Below are 20385 nucleotides of genomic sequence, written 5' to 3' on the forward strand. Positions count from 1 at the left end.
ACGCTATCCAAAAATACTAGGACTAGAGGGCATGAGTTGAAGCTACAGTGTGGTAAATTTAAAACGAATCGGAGAAAATTTTTCTTCACCCAACGTGTAATTAGACTCTGGAATTCGTTGCCGGAGAACGTGGTACGGGCGGTTAGCTTGACGGAGTTTAAAAAGGGGTTAGATAGATTCCTAAAGGACAAGTCCATAGACCGCTATTAAATGGACTTGGAAAAATTCCGCATTTTTAGGTATAACTTGTCTGGAATGTTTTTACGTTTGGGGAGCGTGCCAGGTGCCCTTGACCTGGATTGGCCACTGTCGGTGACAGGATGCTGGGCTAGATGGACCTTTGGTCTTTCCCAGTATGGCACTACTTATGTACTTATGTACTTATGATAGCACCTTTTGGGGATGGTCTGTCTGGCCATCCACCATTTTGTGAAGAAATGAATAGCTTGATGTTAAATATTTATTTACTCATGCTTGTATCTCACAATTATCCAAAATGAGTTTTGGTTCAATGTGGCTTACATTTAATAGTTGTTAGAGATTACATTGATTCAATTACAAGGTTGTATGATGCAATAGTGTACACGTGTTTTACAGTGGTTGGCAAGATAACTATTAGTGCACATGGAATAGTCAGTGGGTTTCTTGAGAATATATGTTTTAGTTCATTTCTTAAATGAAAAGATGTGTTACAGTTTAAGGTTGTGTATTGTTGTTCCAGAATGATTAGTGCATATTTTACTCATAGAATTTCCTGAAGAGGTAGGTCTTTAGATCTTTTCTGATCTGTTTCTTACGACCATGGGAATTGAGTTCCACCATTTTGAACCTAGGTAGCTAAATCCAATACGGGACCAGGAGACAAGTAGGGATGCGCATTCACTGGTGCGCTTTAAAATATTTACCCCCTTAATTCTATAAACTCGGGTGCACCATCTTGAAACTAGAGTGCAAAATTGCACACACAAGTTAGAGAGCAGCACCTAATTTGAGTGCTAATTGGCTGTAACTGCCAGTAATGACCCTTAAGTGGCATTAACTGGCACCAGATTTTGGCGGGAAGGTGGTGTCCAGAGCCCAAGGTGGGGGGACACATTTTAGTCTGCCTCCCCCAGCCACCAACCTCCCCCCCTGCTGCCGCCCCTCCCCGTCCCTTTTGACCCCCCCCCCCCGCCGCTGCCAGGTACCTTTGCTGGCGGGGGTCCCCAACCCCCGCCAGCAAAGGTACCTGGCGGCAGCAGGGAAGGGTTGGCAGTGGTGAAGGGAAGGGGGGTCGAAAGTAGAGGGGCCAGGGCTAAATCTGTGGGGGCCCATGCCCCTGGTTGAAATTCATGTGACATGGGGACATTTCTTTTTGAATGTAAGGAATTAGGTATTTTTTATAGTAGGAAAATACACTCAGATTTAGGAGCCCTTTTACAAAGGCGTGTAAGGGCCTATGTGCATGCCAAATCGGCATTACCGCCCGGCTACCGCATGCCCTGGGCAGTAATTCCGAATTTGGTGCGCACTGAAATCATGCGGTAGAAAATATTTTCTATTATCTACTGCAGGGCACCTACCTAGCAGTAAACAGCAGTTGGAGCACGCTGCATGCTTACCGCCTGGATAGCGCATGAAACCTTACTGCTAAGGTCAATGGGTGGCAGTAAGGTCTCAGGCCAAAAATGGATGCGCGCTGGTTTCAATTTTAGTGAACTTCTATTTCACAGCCCCTTTAAAAAAAAGGCCCTTTTTCCTAGACGCGGTAAAAAATGGCCCAGCATGCATCCAAAAGACGCACTCGCACTACAACAGACCACATTTTACTGCAGCTTAGTAAAAGGGCCCGTGAATGAATTGAAAGAACAGAAATAAAGAACGAGTTACCTGTGCAAATCCATACCCAATCCTTTTCCTGGATACTGAAATCTAACCACTTACTTAGACCACCATAGAAAATTTTACTTGGTTAAAAGGGTGAGATTTTTTTATATACTGTAATATAGATCACAGAAATTAGGGACTTCTTTTATGAAAAGCCTTTTTCCCTCTATTAAACCTGTTTTCCATGCAGAAGAGGGCTTCTATAAAACGGTGTGACCACATTCACACTTAAATGTACATACACAGAACATAAGTGCTTACTTTTATATGATTTATCTGTTACGTGATCTGTGAATAGGTATTCCGGGAGGTGGAGTTTAAATGGAGCAGGGTAGAGCCTGTGACGTAATCACGTATTTTATGAATGCAGAAATTACACTTTTCTGGAGCAGGTACAAACTTGTGTGCCGACATTTGTGTGATACATGGTTGAATCTAGGGGTGCCTAGTTTATGAATGCACATAGGCGGCCATGTTGCCTTTATAAAATGGGAATCTTTCGGAACTTTCACATAAGCATCCTGTTATAAAATTACTACCCACCCCCCCACCCCCCATTAAAGAGCACAATGTCCCATCCAACCTGTCCAGTAAAGTGTTCAGGGTTGTAATGGCTGATTACAAGTCTCCCCCTCCCCCCACACTATAATCATTTTTGAACCATTTTTACAGGGAACAAATTCTTACAACTCATTCACTAAACTCTCTTGATATCTTTGCTCATGAGTCTCTACAAAAGTTTAAAGCTTCTCGGGTACACTCCAGTGGACCTCTGATCTCCTAAGTCTCATGCTGTTTATGCCTAGAAAGATGGAAATACTTTCAGGCCTAAAAGCAAGGCACAGTCTGCATTGTCAGAACGCTCCAATTGGGAAGGAAAAAAAGTGATAGCTATATCAGCTTTCTCGGCACAGGGAGGACACAAGACAGGAGCAACCACTATGAAAGAATCTGGAAGGAACCTTAGGACATGTGAGGTAGGATTCCTCCTGCTTGTTTGATCCTCCATGTGTACAGTAGCAAGACATGGACGCAAAGGTCTTTGAAGGAACAGGACATAGGAGTAACGTTAAGTGCCAGAATGAAAAGTATGACTTTATAGACAAACATCTGTGAGAAAATAACATGAGTAAAATGAAAAAGCACCCACCCACAGAAGACTGAAAACCAGCAAGCTCTGAGCTGCACCCACTTCCTTCCTATCTGCCTGGTGAAAATACAGTTCCGGTACAAGCTAGGTATGTTTGGAAATCTCTGTAACTGGCGTGCATGTCATTGGTTGCCAGAGGATGTCAATTTTAAACAGTTAAAATGAAGTACTTCAAGATAAGTTGTTTATGTAAAGATGAATAAGACAAGCATGACATCAGAATAACAAGAAATGACTCATTAGAATTCTGACTCCCAGCCCACACCCCTATGATACTTCACAAATGAATACAGGTGTCACAGTTAGACTGAGATGTAGTTTGGGAACTGCCGGGAGATGGCAAGATTGAAAAAATTACTTTTTCTTCCCTGATAAATGGACTAGAAAGAAAAATGTTAAAATCCTTAAAAGGCATTTGTTTTCCTTTTTTTGCTGCTGTTTTGGATGATAATCCATTTTTAATTTAACAAGCTAACAGAGTTCACAAAAAAAATGGAAGTTCAGTTCTTCTGTGGAAAAGCTTAGGACCCGATATTCAGCCCACAGCAGTCGTTAAGCTGCTGTCAGACACAGGATGAATTAAATCTGAATATTCAATATTAAAAACAATGTCTGTGCTCTGGCACTGAACAGCTGGGGAAGTGTGGTCACCCAGGAGTTAACCAGGCACTGGCCAATATTCAGACTAGTGTCTGGCTTGGCAGAACAAGCCTTTTTCGCCATTCCGAGGCCCTTTTATTAAAGTGCACTGAAATCTGAGCATAGCAAGTGCCTACGCACATCCACTGCACGCCAAATCGGCATTACCGGCTACCGCGTGCCCCGAGCAGTAATTCTGAATTTTGCGTGCGCTGACAACACGCAGTAGAAAATATTTTCTATTACCATGTGGCACTTACCCGGCAGCAAACAGCAGTGGGCGTGCACTGCATGCCTACCACCCGAGAAGCGCGTGAGACCTTACTGCTAAGTCAACGGGTGGCGGTAACTTCTGAGGCCGAAAATGGAGGTGCACTGTTTTTTTTATTTTGCTACACGTCTTTTCTGCCCCGTTAAAAAAAGGCCCTTTTTCCAGGACACAATAAAAACTGGCCCAGCACGCTCCCAAAAGACACACTCGCACTGCTACAGGCCACTTTTTGCAGTGGTTTAGTAAAAGGGCCCCTTAGCATTAGAACACTGCAGCCATTAGTGCAGCTTAGTAAACAGGGGGGTAAGTTTGTACTTGAGGCAATGGAGAGTTAAGAGTCATGTCCAAGATCAGAAGCAGCAGCAGTGGGATTTGAACATCTATATAAATAATTTGTACCTCTGCTTCTCTGGATGGCTGGTTTCGTAACAGCATGCTGACGTCAGCTCGCCTCCAGCGTTCCCTTCCCTCTCAGTGTTCCGCCCTCACATAAAGACGAAATGGCATCAGAGGAGGGCGGGACACTGAGAGGGAAGGCTGGAGGCGACGCGAGCCCAGCCTGCCTGCCGCCGCTGCGACCTCAGGTAAGATGGATGGCTTAAAGACAGGGCAGCAGGAAGGACAGAGTCACTGGCCATGGAGGAGAGGGGAGGATCACTGGACATGGATTGGATGGGAGGGCAGGGCAGAGGAGAATCGCTGGACATGGAGGGGAGGCCAGAGGAGAAATGCGGGACACAGAGGGGAGGGCAGGGCAGAGGAGAATCGCTTGATATAGATGGCATGGGAGGGGATGGGAGGGAAGAATCGCTGGACATGGAGGGGGGGCAGCGGAGAGAGGAAAAGCAGAGGGACACTCCAACGTACTGTACATCACAACCGATGGGAGGGCAGGGCAGAGGCGAATTGCTGGATATTAATGGGATGGGAGGTGAGGGGAGAATCGCGGGATGGGCAGGGCAGAGGAGAATCGGTGGATATGGAGGGGAGGGCAGAGGAGAATCGGTGGATATGGATGGGAGGGAAGGGGAGGGGAGGTAAGGCGAGGGGAGAATCACGGTTCACTTAAAAACATAATCGCCATTACATGATAGCCTTGCTAGTGCCCATTTCATTTTTTAGCGAAATTGGCTTTTTTTGCTTGTTTTATTTAAAGTTAATAAAAACTTGGGATCCTTTTACTAAGTTGAGGTAAAAAGTGTTCTTAGCGTACCCTTACATGGGCCAATTTTCTATTTTTTGCCATTAGTGTGTAGTCATTAAAAAATATTAGTGTGTGAGTTCACCTGTTTTGCAGGTGGTAAGGGCTCGCATGCTAATCCTATGCTAATCGGTTAGCATGTGGTAATGTAGATGTGCCGATTAGCGCAGAACCATCCACTCTCTGCCCCCCAGACATGCCCCCTCTGTGCAAAAAAACAATTTTTTTGCACGCAGTTTGTGTGCGTAGATCCAAATAATAGTGCAGGATGAATTAACACGTCCCACGGTAAGCTGTTTTAAGAAGCGATAAGCACATGCTAGCATGAACCGCAGTTAGTAAAAGAAATCCTTGACTATTTTGAGTTTTGAGGTTATGGTTTGTAAAGTTTGAGTTTCCTAGTTTCAGGATATTATGTTTTATTTTATATTTTTATTATGCTTGTTTTATTTTGTTTCATCATTTTATATTTTCTTACTATATTATTTTTATATCTTGTTTACTGTTTTATTGTTAAAGTTTTTTTTATGCCACTTACAGCATCAGTTAGGTTAGGTGACTTCTAAATCATGGGTTCTCAACCTAGTCTTTGGGTCATACCCAGTCAAGTCAGGTTTTCGGGATACACACCATCAATATGCATGCATATTCCCTGTGGGTATTCTGAAAATCTGATTGGCTAGGTGTGTCCCAGGAATGGATTGAGAACCCCTGTTTTAAAGGAAATATAAAAGTTTAAAAAACTATTTTTGCATTACATTTTTTTTAGTCTTTCATGTGGTTCTTTGCTGAAATTGTTCCAAACAAAATACACAGTAACATACACATTGTACACACTGAGCCAGCTGTAATCAAATGTACCTTTGCTTTGGCATTTTCACCATTGGGAAATTTTCATTGATACCACCTGGAGCAATTCTGAACTGGGTTAAAAGATGTTGATACATCTGACCCACAGAACTGAGCACATAGATATCTTTACTAGAAATCTGCTTGGCGTAACCACACATTTGTTCGAATGACAAACTCTGGTGAGTCACAGAATTACCATTCACAAGGAGACGTAAAAAAATGCATTTGTTATTCATGAAATCAGAACCTATTTTGGAAAAACACAACTATACTTTATTTTGGGAGGGGCTAAGTTACCATTTCAGCATACAGACTCAAGTGCGCTCTTCATACCAGCCCACCAGTGCACTGTAGTACCTTGCTGCTGTGTTTTTTGTTGTTGTTTATCAGCAGTGAAACTTGTTATATACTAGCCACTGCCCGATTTCCTTTAAAAAAAAAAAAAAAAACCACCACAATCCTTGATTTAGGATTTAAAAAAACACACCAATAACTTATTTAATTTACAATGTAATTTCAAATTTAGTTGTAATCCTAGACAAACATCCATATCTACTTGGCAATGCTGTAGGACATGAATTGATCTGTAGCCTGTCTTTGCTGTATTTTCCTTTTGCCTTTGCTCTAGGTCTATGTCTTGCTCTGCCTTGGTTTTATTATGAATTCCACACCATCACCATGGTCTGCAGAATATCAAATCAGCTTCCCGTTTCAAAATAAAGACAAGGCAATAATAGGTCATCAACGCATATAACCTCCTTATTCAATTAAAAATATTCAGTACTGTTGAAGTTCCATTTCTCCTGTGTAATTAACTTCAAATAAATTCAGATAATGCCGTCTGATTCCCCCTCGTGCCCCGAAACAGATCAATATCTTTCCTCTGAAACATCAACACGCACTAATTTTTCAGCTTTAAAAATTGTCATATTCAGTTTTTCACAACATACAGTTTCAAAGTTTCATTCACCGAAATGCAGTTAACATAAAACAAGTCGACAAAATGTTATATAATTATGACTTGAGTGTGTGGCATGGGTCACTACCACCCGTTACAAATAAGTGTTATTAAAAAAAATTCTTACCATCTTAAAAAATAAATAAATCCCAGAGGTCTTTCCAAAAGCCTCCCTTACCGTGAGACACGTTGAGCCTGTTGTAAAGGTAACGTTGACCTTGCAGAGAAATGTGTCTTCTGTGAACAGCTCTTGCTGTTAATGCCGAGTAGGAATAAAAGCTTCATTAGGAGGGGAAAACAGCAAATAAAATAACCTTCGCAAGTCTGTGCCCCCAGCAGGAAGCTAAAAGCGCCAGAATTGCCAAACATTCACTGAGATGGGGGGGGGATCCTGCAGAGCAATCAGCCAGGCTAGCTTGTTTCAGGGCTGATGCACAGACACAAAAGAGGACAGAAAATTATTCTACGTGATCTGCCTTCAGTTCCCGGTGTGCAGCAGAAATTACTATGCAAGAAGGGGTAGAAGCAACAGTGGCAGCACGTCAGAACCACGTAGGCATCTTTCCTTTCTGTTTGGCTAATGTAGGCTGCGGGTTGATCAGGCACACAATTAAGGTGTCTTATCAATTTCACAATCTCAGGGGTGAGCTTGTTTTATTTGTATTGCTGTGGTGGCGAGAAAAAAAAGAGGGGGGTGTTACTGTGCCTATTGATGTTATGTTTTCACTGCTGTATGGGGTAGTCAAGGAAATGGGGGTAAAAGAAATATTTCGGATAAATTATTAACACCAACTTCCAGTTTGTGAACTGGAGAACTACGTGTTTATGAGAGTTTCCTTCAGAGTGCGCTCGGTTAGAAGCGTGACACGCTGAACTCAAATGTTTACATGACTCTCACTTGCTTCCTCTTTTGGTCGTACTCCCAGGTCTTTTGTGTGTGTGTTTTTAATATTTATATTCTTTATAACTGCACCTTTTTCTCATCATATTCTCCATTAAAAAAACAAACAAGTCTAATCTTCAGCTGTTGGTGTTCAATTCCTTCCAGTTTGATAAGCACACGGGGTTCTGATAAGGAGCCACACGCCAGCATCGTATCTGGACTTATAATGGCAGAAGGCGATTTCAATATATTTACCTCGGGAATAGAATATGAAGCACATTTCTTATTAAGATTTGATCGAAAGCCATTCTACATGAAGAACAAAGCGGCGCTTACAACAAAACAAAATACTACATTTGCATGAAGGCTTAAGACTAGAGGGGTAGTCACTAAGCAGTGGTAAAATAGCAGTAAATAAGAATTTGCATTGCTACAGCCAGAAACATCGTGAATCCCTGGCCTCAGTAATGGAGAGAGCAGACCCCAACTTGGGTTCACTATCTCTTAAAAGGTGCAGTGGCCAATTCAACCCCCGAAACGCCAACCACATATCTTCGCTCCACGGAGGTTGGAGAAAACACAAGCGACGTCAGGACGGAGAGGAGCGTGCTTGGCCCATTCTGTGGACCAAAGACAGTAGGCGGAGCTTGCCGACATATTGAGTCACCCAAAATAATAGCATAAGAAATACTTGTTAGAAATAACGAACTGCCTATGTGTGGTTCATCTAAAAAAAAAAAAAAAAGTCTAAAGCTATTCCAGTTGGATAGGCAGTGCCTTAAAGGGTGGTGGATAAATTATTTTAGTAATTTATTTTATTTATTTGGCATTTATATCCCACATTATCCCAAGCAAACTTGGGTTCAATGTGGCTTGAAAATACAGTGAGACAGAACAACAAAATTCAATAACATCAAGGGAGCAAGAAGACGGATATGTCTGAAACATTTAACAAAGTTGAAATTACCACATAGACTTCTAGGGTCTATGCCCTGAAAAAGACAGATACAAATCAAGGTAAGGTATACACAAAAAATAGCACATATGAGTTATATTGTTGGGCAGATTGGATGGACCTTGCAGGTCTTTTTCTGCCGTCATCTACTATGTTACTATGGCATATATTTTCAAAGCACTTAGCCTTCCAAAGTTCCATAGGTTTCTATGGAACTTTTGAAGGCTAAGTGCTTTGAAAATATGCCTCTATGTTACCCAAATCCAACCTCCTTGGGCGAAAGTTTCTAGGCTCCATCCTATGTAGTTGACGCACAGATGTTGTCCAGAATAGGGAGGAAGGATGTAAGGAAGGCAAGGTTGAGCAGGAAGCAAGAACCCGTCTGGAGCACACCACACAGAGTTGTGCATTTCAATCATTTCCCACTCTTCTCCACACTGTCTCTGTTCCCTGCCCCATCCCACTCCCCTCCTCCTACTCCATTCTTTTAAACCTCCTTGGTGAGTTTAGGGGGGAAAGGAGATAGGACCGGATATACCGCCTTTCTGTGTTTGCAATCAAAGCGGTTTATATATTACTAGTAAAAAAGGCCCGTTTCCGAAACCAATGAAACGGGCGCTAGCATGTGTTTTTTTTGTGTGTGTGTGTGTATGTGTCACAGAGTTATTTTGTGTGTGTGTGTGAGTGTGCGGTGTGTGTGCAGGTTGTTGATGTGTGTCTTGTTTTGTTTTGTTTTTTGCTTGGGGGTTGGGGGATGTGGGTGACGGCTTGCCTGAGAAGGGGGTGGTTGTTTTAAGTTGGCGGAAGGGAGAAGAGCACAGTCTCAGGCCGTCGGGGGGGGTGATCCGGTATGTTTGGTCCATTTCAGGCCAGCTGCAGGGGAATGCTGGAACATTTATGCGCTGTAGGAATCAGCGCCGTCTTTTTCCGGGTGCTCGGGGAATCCCTGAGGTGGGAGACAGCTTGCCTGAGGCTGGGGATGGTTGGGCACGTCCTTGGCTGCTTCAGCAAAAGGGGAAGAGGAAGTGGGTGGGGAGTTACCTGCAGCCGCCTGAGAAACCATGTATTGTTTGTTTGTTTTGTATTATTAGTTTGCATTTCTGTTGAAGAAAGAGTGGATGCCTTTCGAATGATGGAGGTGGTGCATCGGTGTGCGGTTGTTTCGTTAGTTTGGCAGCCAGTCTCCAGCGATTCCTAGGCAGGGAAGGAGTACTCCTCCCCCTTCCTTGGTTGCTGTTTGCTGCTGGCTGGGTCGCGGGTAATCCTTCCAGCTGGGCCGCAGCTTGTCCTGTTCGCCCACGTCCCAGATGGTGACGGGCACGTTGTTTTCCGGCTCCTCTGACTCCATGTCAAGCGATCCCAAATATAGTTTGTGCTATAGGCCCTCTGGCACTCTTCAGTACTGGCATTAGGCATTTAAAAATTTCTCCCCCCCCCCCCCCCCCGGTCTATTTTTGCACATACTCACAGCAGGAATATTCTTCTCTCGTTCCAGCAGTGGTTCTGTGCTCTCCATGCTGCACAGATAATGAGCCATTCTGCTGGGGAATGCTCCTCCCTTATTGTCACGTAGTTTCCTCTGATTGGTCCGTCTTACGTTGCCTAGTGTTGCCTGGGAACGGTGTTGTGATGGTTCTTTGTGTTTCAGAATGTTGAGGGTGTTTTTTCTGATTGGTCCGTCATGCGAGGGCGGGGCAGAGAGACATGGTCAGTGTTATGGCTTCACCACCATGAATCCATGAAGAACCCTTCAGTGAGTGACTGAGTGACTTCAGAACGTTGTCTTCAGAATGTTGAGGGTGAGTTTTATTATAGTAGATATACAGGTACTTATTTTGTACCTGGGGCAAAAGAGGGTTAAGTGACTTGCCCAGAGTCGTAAGGAGCTGCCATGGGAATTGAACCCAGTTCCCTAGGATCAAGGTCCACTGCACTAACCACTAGGCTACTCTTCAGCCACAGTTGGTCCGTTGCGGGGACAGAGGGGAGGTGCGGAGCTGCAGCATATGCGCCTGTATACACGTGCACGGTTCAGTGGAGAGCTGAAAATCTGTGGCCGTTCCCGATAGGAAGCAGCAGTGGGGGAGGCAGAAGAAGAAGGGGGGCCTCGGCCTGGCCTGACAAAGAGACTTGACTAAGGAGAATAGGATGGTTCTGAGGGGGCTCTCCATCGGGGGTCACCATGGTGTTTTTGAAGCTCCAGGATCAGGTGTTTTTGTGGGTCTGTGTGTGAAACATCCTGCTGGCTGCTGACAGGAGTTATTTATAAAAGTGTGTGAGCTCCGGGTGCAGTGGCATGCAGGCTCCTGGGGCTCTGTGGAGCCACAACAAGTCCTATTTACTTTTCGGGAGCAAAAAAGCGGTGGGGAGTGTGGGTGACTTTAGGAAACGAGCCCTGATAGCCAAAGCCAACGGACTAAAAAAATTAGAATGGATCCACTGCACAGATCAAGACGCAGACTCTACTCCACTCTTAAATGTAGCTTTATAAACTGCATTGACAACTGATTTGCGGTATGACTGTTTTGAGTGTACTACGATGGCGGCTGCTGGGGAAAACCAGCTTCAGCCTTCTGACATTAGGCCGTCTCTTGTTCACTCTCCAACCTACTTGCTTCACCCTGTCCTATAATTTTTAGTTATAAGCTATAAAGTTCTACTTCAGGTATACTTTACTAGTTCCCATCCCCCATCTCTCTTTTCCTATCAGCCACATGAAGGAATTTCTGGCTGGTCATGTACTCTGATGGGACCTCTGTTGCTAAGGCAACTCAGATACCTGGTAGATCTTGTTACAAAAGTAATATATTGAAAAAAGGGGGAGTGGCGGGAGCGAGTGATCACGATGCGGTCCGGAGCGACGAGCGAGCAGTGGGATCATGATGTGGTTGCGGTCCGAGCGAGCGGGGGGTCGGAGAGGCAGAGTTGAGGCGCGCCGTGCGGGGCCCCCCTTAAGAGCAGGGCCCTATGTGGCCTCCTCGGTCACCTCTGCCTAAGACCAGCCCTGATGGAGTTGGTCCATATAGGGACAGGCTTAAGAACCTCAACATGTACACACTGGAAGGGAGGCTGGAGAGAAGGGATATTTTAGAGACATTTAAATACCTCAGTGACATTAATGTACAAGTGGTGAGCCTTTTTTTTTTAAAAAAAAGGAAAACTCTGGAATGAGAGGGCATATGATAGAGTTAAGAGGAAACAGGCTTAGGAGGAATCTAAGAAAATACATTTTCACAGAAAGGGTGGTGGTTGCGTGGCATGGCCTCCCGGTACAGGTCATAGAGACGAGGACTGTGTCAGAATTTAAGAAAGCCTGGAATAGGCATGTGGAATCCCTTAGGAAAAGGAGGAGTTCGTGGTTACTGAGGATGGGCAGACTGAATGGGCCATTTGGCCCTTATCTGCCATCATGTTTCTATAAGTTTTGCATGTAAATGGTAGCCCCGCTCATGCTCCTCCCATATGAAAGCCCCCTTGCACTTACACACTATGCTACTTACGTGCACCTTACAGAATAGTGCTTGGGGGGGGGGGGGGGGGAGAGTTATCAACACAGGTTACCATGAAGAGGGGTTATTTTATTGTAAACCTCAGTTACTAGTAACTAAGTCTCAATGCATAAAATGGGTCCTGTGCCAAAAACATCACAAGTTAGTGGTAAAATAACCTGTCTTTATGGTAGCCCATTTTCATAATTATGCCCCTCAGTTGCCATACTGCCACTTGTGAAAGTGATGATATTCTGTGCATTTACTTGAACGAGCGGCATGTAATACGAGCAAGCAGTTATGGAATTACCCTTTATGATGCCTCAAGAGCGTCTTTATCTACTTTCTATACTTGTTCTTTCCATAAACTGTGCCTTATTTGCTGTGACAGGAAGTCCCACAGCTGTGGATTATGGCCATAAATGAGTCCCAGTAAGGGTGACACTGGGGCTGTTAGCGTATACGTCCTCTCCTATTTGCCATCCTCAGGAAGACATGAAATATGATTTTAGCACTAGAAACAGTGTGGTACGCTTCCTCATGTGAATTATTTATTTATTTTTTAATCAGGAAGATTTATTACTGCTGGAATTACATAAATGTGTGTTTATAAATATAAATAAAATATGCTCCCTCAACTCCAATGGTCATAAATCTCATGCTATCATAACACATGGTGAAAATGACATTGTGGCATGATTTTATCAATAAGATTTAGCATCCCTAGAGTTCCATCAATAACATAGTAATAATTCATATAAGCTATGTGCGAGATTTTTTGTGTTTTTTTTTCCAATATGATTTATGGGGATTATGGTCGCTGCAATTTGACTATTTCCAGTGCAAGATGCTTAAAACCGTTATTTATTTCAAAAAGGATGGGGAAACCTTGGTGAAAAATGGGGGTTTGAAAGTTGCAGCACAGAGGTTAGTGCGATATACCACACACTGCTGGCAGAATAATCTTTTCTAGTACACTGACTTGGAATTCCCATCACCATACAAAATAGGTCTTATAAAATGCTAGCTTCTGACACTCAAAACTTAACTGTAAAACTGAACAGTATTAAAAACTCCCACCCGCAAAGATAAAATAGCCCTGAAGTTAGATGATGACCAAATTTCGGTTTCAGTTATGGTGCCAAAATCAACCCCAAATCCTTTTTCTGCCCAGGTTTGGCCAAAAAGTTGTTTTAATTTTCAACCATGTGTTCCACCGAAAATGGCCACGTGTTTTCATGGAAGCCAAAAGAGAGGAGCGACCGGGTGGGAGAACTCCAGCTTGTAATATCCAGCACCCACTTTTCTGTGGTAATGGCAGCCTACATGTCCTGGAATGCCTGAAGGCGTCCCTCCTAAGGTTTCCTGTCCCCCCAAAAGTAAGATTGAAATTGCGCCCACTGGCCAAAGGCTGGCGACCCGGACTGTACTTCTTGCTGTCTGGAAAACGGGCTCGAACCAGGTGACCAGAAGAACAAAGCTTATCTTCTGGGAGCCACTCAGGCTTAGTCTCCCCCCAGCTCCTCGAAAGGGCAACTTGACCAGACGGGTCTTAGAGGCAGCATCTGCTGCCCAAGCCCACAGTCAAAGCTGACGCCTGGTGGTGACTGTCAATGGCATGCCCTTGGCCGAAGCCTACAGTGTGTCAACAAAATAGACTAGGCCCGCCTCCAGCCGGGCTGCCCTAGGATTGCTCTGGGAGCCGGAACCTTGGTGCCATTACAAACAGGCACATGCAACAAAGGAACTGCAAATGGATTCTTGCAATCCCAGGATGGCCATCTCAAAGGCTTGCTTCAGAGCCTGCTCCAGTTTCCTATCCTGCAGGTCCTTCGAGGCTACACCGCCTTCAACTGGCAGGGTAGTTTTCTTCGTGACTGCTGTATCCAATGAATCCACCAGGCCAACTTCTCCTTCTCTTCCAGCACCAAGGGGTATAGACAGACCATGACCCTCCCCTACCTTAAGGACCAAGTCAGGAGCGCTCCACGCTATGGAAATCGGGTCTTGAATATCCGGGTGCATAGGGAATGCCTTGGACAGGCCCCTAAGGCCCTTCATAAGACTAGCCAGCTGGCACCCTGCAGTAGCCCCACAGGTTCTTCAATGGAAAGTGCTGCCAACGCCTCCAAAATTAGGGAGCCCAACTCGTCCCGCTGAAAAAACCGGAGCACCCAAGAATCATCCCCCTTCCCAGAGGCTCTGCCAGTGAGGGATCTCAGAGCAAACACACCACCTCCGACTGCAGAGAGACCTGAGACCAAGTTTCTGTAGGGTCATCCACAGGAACCGACTGCGATCCTCTGGAAGGAGGAGGGGACACCCCCGCCTCCCCACCCCCCCAGAGGCTCTGAGACCGCCTGGGCAGAAGCTCCCTGCTTCAGAAGGTAGGCCTGGTGGAACAGATGCACAAATGCTGGAGAAAAGGGCAAGGCCTGCTCTGGAACTCCCCCTGAAGGAAACCCTACATCCCCTGCAGCTAGCGTAGGAGCCTTGTGGTCAACCGAAAACAAAATGGCCGATGTTCCCATCTCCTGCTGAGGAGAGGCACCAAGAAGCTGGACTGGACAGCCAGCACAAGAGGCCTCTTGCTGCTGCGACGGAAAACCTCCCCCAGGCCACAGCCTGAACCACCTTCTCCAATCGGGGTTAGCAGCCTGCACACTGTGCAGCAGCCCAAGCAGGAGCGCCATCCCCAAAAAGAAGAGCAGCGTTTCACCCCTTCCATGGGGGCTGCCATGCCAGCGAACGTGCCTGACAGGAAACAGACGGTATTCCACTTGCTGCCAAAACAGCAAGCACACCGAGCTGCTGCAAAGAATCTCCCGGTGCTAGTTTGTTTTTCTTGTAAAACAAAGCCCCAGATAAAAAAGAAAGTTGCTGCTCTGTTCCTTCGACGACACCCACATACCCTGGAGACTCACTGCGTTGGATCCAGCGCCAAAGGCCACAATCACACCCTGTAAGCAGACCCTGCTGGCCAGCACAAACTCTCTGTACTGCCTAAGCTTACAGCCTCAGCTATCCGGAGTCGTCCTTAATTACTAACTTTAACCTTTTTTTTTTTAAACCAGTTACTGATCAGGCACCTCACACAGAGAAGAGGAAAGACAGGGGAAGCACAGATCCCAGGCAGGAAGCATGACAGGAACCCAAGCACCACCAGGTATGTCTGCTCTAACTCAAAACACCGTGCTCAACTGGTAACCAACTGACCAACTGGACCAGGATTCAATGCCTCGGAGCCAGAGACATAGGTAGTCTGTCCATCCACATGCTGGAGACAGAAGATTCTGAGGAACTGGGCTGCTAGCACAGGGCTATGTAGTGGTGCTCAGTTCTGTATTCTGTATCTCCACCTGCTGATCGATAGACATGACTACCCACATGTCCCGGAATAGTGGGAAGTAATGTAATGGAAAAAGCGTTTTTGCTGGTGTGGACTGCCTACCTGAACACACTGAGTCCTAGAGGAAGTAATTTGTTGTTAAAACATTTGTAAATGAGGGAGGAGTGGTTTTGACTGTGGGTTGGCTCAGTGGGAGGACAATGCTGGGAACAGTTCTTGTTATCCATTTGGGGGGGGGGGGGGGGATTCAGTGGGTATGGGGAGATTGAGGGAAGGGTTGGTTCAATAAGGGTCTGGGGCTTCAAGACTACCGCCCACAGACCCTTGTGCATATTTGTCAGTGGGGCTGAGGTGGGGGGTAGAAAATCTTGATGACAGGTTATGTAATTTTCTTATTGTTGTTAGGCTCTGTTGTTGTGAGTCCATTGAGGTTGTGTTATTTTACCATTGCTGGATTGTACCTATTTTGCTGCATCATTAATAGACATTGTTCAAACAAACAATATTCTAGCTTCTATTGAGAGCCAATGTAAAAATCACAAAAAAAGGAGTAATCCTGTTTGATTTTTTTAAAGAAAAAAAATCAGCCACACTGCCACATTTTGAATTGTTTGAATTCTCTTTCACAGATGTTTTGAAAGCCCCAAATAGACAATATTACAGTAATCAAGTTAACTCAAAATCAATGATTGAACCACCAACCTAAATTGGTTCTCCTGCAAATATTTCCTAATGCTTCTTAATTTTCTTAAAGTACAAAATGTACTTCTTACAAGGGAATTAATTTGACTTTCCACTGACATTTTATTATCTAAGAAAAGTTTCAATGAATGATTGAATGAATAAACTTCTCCATCAATTTTAAAATTTCGATTCACAATTTGGTGTGAGACCTCTCCATTGCTATCATGGGTCGTTAATTTTTGATCACACAAATTGGCCCTTCCGATTCACAATCTTTACATTTTTGGCCCAATGATCAACACAGTTATCACCATAAACATGCAGTGGTGACTTTCAATTGGAAAGACTCTTTCAAAGGTCAGGAATTCTATCTTGGTATGTTGCTTAAATCACACTAATGAGTGCTCACTGCATACTTCCATTTCACAAACAGCAGCAAAACAGCCTCTGCACACAGACACTTCTCGCCAACTGAGGTGAAGGAAGAGATTTCAGAGAACAGGTGAATACGTACTGCCATCTTTTAATGAATTACTAGCCGTTGAGCCCGTAAAAACGGGCTAATAAAGGAAGGGGGGGTTGAAAGGCCCCCCCCCCCGGCTAGGTCGCCGCCGCCGCCCCCCCCCCCCCCCGGAGTCCCCTCCGCCACCCCTCCACCCGGGCCAGGTACCTGGCTTCACTATTCAAACCGGCGGAACACAGCACACAGCTCATCAGAGCTGCCGTCGGCCTTCCTTCTTCTCTGCGTGTGTTCCGCCCTCGTGTGACGTAACGTCGGCGAGGGCGGGACACAGGCAGGTAAGGAAGGCCAACGGCAGCTCAGTTGAGCTGTGTGCTGCGTTCCGCAGGTTTGAATAGTGAAGCCAGGTACCCGGGCTGGGTGGGGGGAGCGGTAGCAGCAACCCGAGGGGGGAGCGGTGGCGACGGCGGTTCCCTCACTCGCAGGTGCGCAGGTTCCCTCTCTGTCATGCCCCCGTCATCACGTATTGACGCGGGGCGGGACAGAGAGGGTCTCTACTGCGCATTTGCGAGTGAGTACGCCTCTTGCCATTTATATGTTTGATGGAAGTAAAGGCATTAGTTTTCATTTAAACTTCGTAGAATCCTCTTCCTCCTGATGCCTCTACCCTTTGTCTTTTCCATCATTTCTGTCTTTCCCACATCTCTGCTTGCTTGTGATTTTTTTCTCTGTGCTTCTTATATTCCTGAGCCCTCCCCCCCCCCCCCCCCACCCCGGTCAGTTTCCTTTCGTGCTTCCTCCCTGAAGCATTCTGGAATCCTTCAATATATTTAGAAAAGAATGATCAACGTTTGTTATTTCACTTAATTGTGAGACGATATGTCCCTAACTTTGAATAGATTGACGTTGGCTCGTTTACATTGAAAAATAGAAACAGATGGCAGATAAAGACCATATATGGCCTATCCAGTCTGCCCATCAACAGTAAATACTACATTCTATGATCCTTTTTTCTCCATCAATCCCCTATGCTTGTCCCATTCTTTCTTGAATTCGGATAATGTCCTCGTCTCCACCACATTCACCGGGAGGCCGTCCCTGGCTATAAAGAACTATTTCCTTAGACTTGGGAGAACCTACCCCCCCCCTTTCATCCTCATCCTATGACCTCTTGTCCCAAAGCTTCCATTTAATTGAAAGAGGCCCACCTCCTGTGCCCCGATACATTGGCGTATTCAAATACCTTTCTCACATTTCCCCATCCAACTCCCCCCCCCCAAGTACACATATTTAAATAGGGCTGCACATTCATCGTGGTTAATGCCATGATCAACGTGTTATTAATCATGATTAAAACATTTTATCACAATTAATAATTTACCTCCCTCCTTCCTCCACCCAAGCATGGTCCGGCATCTCTCCCTTCCCACCGGTTTACTTTTTTCAATTTACAGTAAGTCTTCAACCCTGCAGCAGTGGCAGCCGTATTGAAGAGCCGCCTGCAGCCTGAATCGGGCCTTCCCTCTCACCTGTCCCACCCTGCCCCCTGCTGATGCAACTTCCTGTTTGGGATGGATCAGAGGGAAGGCCTGGTGCAGGCCGCAGGCAGCTCTTCAGTATGGCTGCCGCTGTTGCAGGGCTGAAGACTTACTGCAAACAAAAATGTAAACCAGTGGGAAGGAAAGGGAAAATAGAGATGCCAGACCACGCTTGGGTGCAGAGGGAGGGGATTAAAAGAGAACCTCGGATGGCCGGGGGTGTGGTGGGGAGGAGGGAAAGAGAACCTTGGATGGCCGGGGGGGGGGGGGGGGGGGGGAGAAGGGAGAGAGAACCTCGAGTGGCCGAGGGGGGTGGGGAGGAGGGAGACAAAACCTCGGGTGGCCAGGGGAGGGGGAAACAGAACCTCAGGTGGCCAGGGGGAGGGGAGAGAGAACTGCATGTAGGACTAAAAGGGGAGGGAGAGATGATGGACTGTGCATGTGGGAAGGGGGTACTAGGGAGAGATGCTGAATTGAGGAAGAGCAGGATGGAGGGAGCGAAGTGAAGTGAAGGGAGAGGGAGAGATGTTGGCCTCAGAAATAGAGAGAGATAACTGACCTGGAGTGGAAAGGGTGAAGGGAAGGAAAAAAGAGAGGCGTTGGACTTGAGGGGAAGGGGGAAATAGGGAGAAAAGCCGAATTGAGGGAGATAAGGATGGAGGGAGGGAAGCGGAAGGAGAGAGAGATAATGGACCCGGGGTGGAAAAAGTGGAAAGAAGGAAGAAAAATAAAAGAGGTGTTGGACTTCGGGGGTGGGTGGGGGGGAGAGAGAGGTAATGGACTGGGTGTAGAGGGGAGGAAGGGAGAGAGAGAGAGAGAGAGAGTTGGACCTGGAAGAGGAAGAAATGAAGACGGGCCTTTAATCAGTGGCATAGCCACAGGAGAGGGGAGGGGCCTTGGAGACTTGGAACCCCTCCTTTGGACTTAGGCCCCCTCCACCTGGTTCAATGGCTGGTGGGGTCGGGTCAAGTCCCACTAGCTGAACAAATCCACTGCCTGATTCACCATCTCCCTTTACATACTGCCTCAACAGCGAGGAAGTCAGCAGGGTGCCTCCAGCCACCAAAGCTTGTACTCTCCAAGCATGTTCAGGAAGAGCCAGCATCAGCGACGGGAGGCACCCCTCTGACTTCCTTGCTCCTGAGGTAGCACAAGGAAGGGGGCCACTGGCATCCTCATTAGCAAAGGGGGGAGGGGAAGGAGAGGAAATGTGTATGCCCTCTCCCCCAGTCTATCCCTGTGCCCCCCCTCATGGACTGCTGGATATGCCTCGCATTTAATTATGATTAAAAATTTTAATCAAACTGTAGCCCTAATTTAAATCTTTAAGTCTGATCCCATATATTTTATGATGAAGACAATTGACTATTTTATTAACCATCCTCAGTTTTTAAGGTGCTCTCTCCAAAACTGCACACAGAACTCTGAATGAAGAAATCACCAGATATTTATACAAGGAATCTTTACCGCCTTTGTCCTGCTTGGCATTCCTCTCCTAATACACCTTTTGCCTGATCTGTTTGGCCACTTTAAGATCATCACATAGGATCACCTCTAGATCCTGCTCTTCTGTCATGCATAGACCTTCACCGCCTATACGTTACCACTCCTTTAGATTTTGCAAAACAGCCACGCTTCCAACCATAAAGCATACGATAAAGTACTGTGGTTGTTGTGTTAGTCCACATGAAAACATAGAAATAAAGGTTAATAAATAAATACAAAACAAAAAGAATATTAGGTCAATTTTTTAACTAGCTTTTGTGGCTAAAAAGCCCCCTTTCTACCCTAACCTGAGGAAGGCGACTTTTAAGCCCTGGAACCTAATTTATTTATTTATTTTAGTGCATTTCTACCCCACATTTACCCACATGAGCAGGCGCAATGTGGCTTACAATAGCTCAAGTGGATACAATACAAGACAATGATGGCCCAGAATCAGAAAGTGATAGGAGGGGAAGGAACAGGGGATAACACAGGGTAAATGGCAGGGGTGAAGCGACGGCAAGAGGGAGAGGTTAAACACTGGAGTTGCCACCTTTATTCCTAAAGCACAGATGCCTGTAACCTGTCTGATGGGATTTTTTTTTT

The 20385-nt window shown here is 45.7% G+C and overlaps 1 protein-coding gene across 2 annotated transcripts in view; it reads right to left on the minus strand.

The window, feature by feature from the left end:
• GPRIN3 (GPRIN family member 3) overlaps positions 1–20385 on the minus strand; it is a 160735-nt gene that overhangs the window by 79254 nt on the left and 61096 nt on the right. Inside the window, exon 1 of one of the 2 annotated variants that reach the window (XM_030190689.1) lies at positions 7116–7447. The exons of the other annotated variant lie outside the window; for it this stretch is intronic. The gene's annotated coding sequence lies outside the window, so the exon portion shown is untranslated. Of the gene's footprint in view, positions 1–7115; positions 7448–20385 lie in introns of those variants that run through there. 2 annotated transcript variants of the gene reach the window in all.

The sequence above is a fragment of the Microcaecilia unicolor genome, chromosome 2, assembly GCF_901765095.1.
Source record: "Microcaecilia unicolor chromosome 2, aMicUni1.1, whole genome shotgun sequence".
Classification (NCBI taxonomy): Eukaryota; Metazoa; Chordata; class Amphibia; order Gymnophiona; family Siphonopidae; genus Microcaecilia; species Microcaecilia unicolor.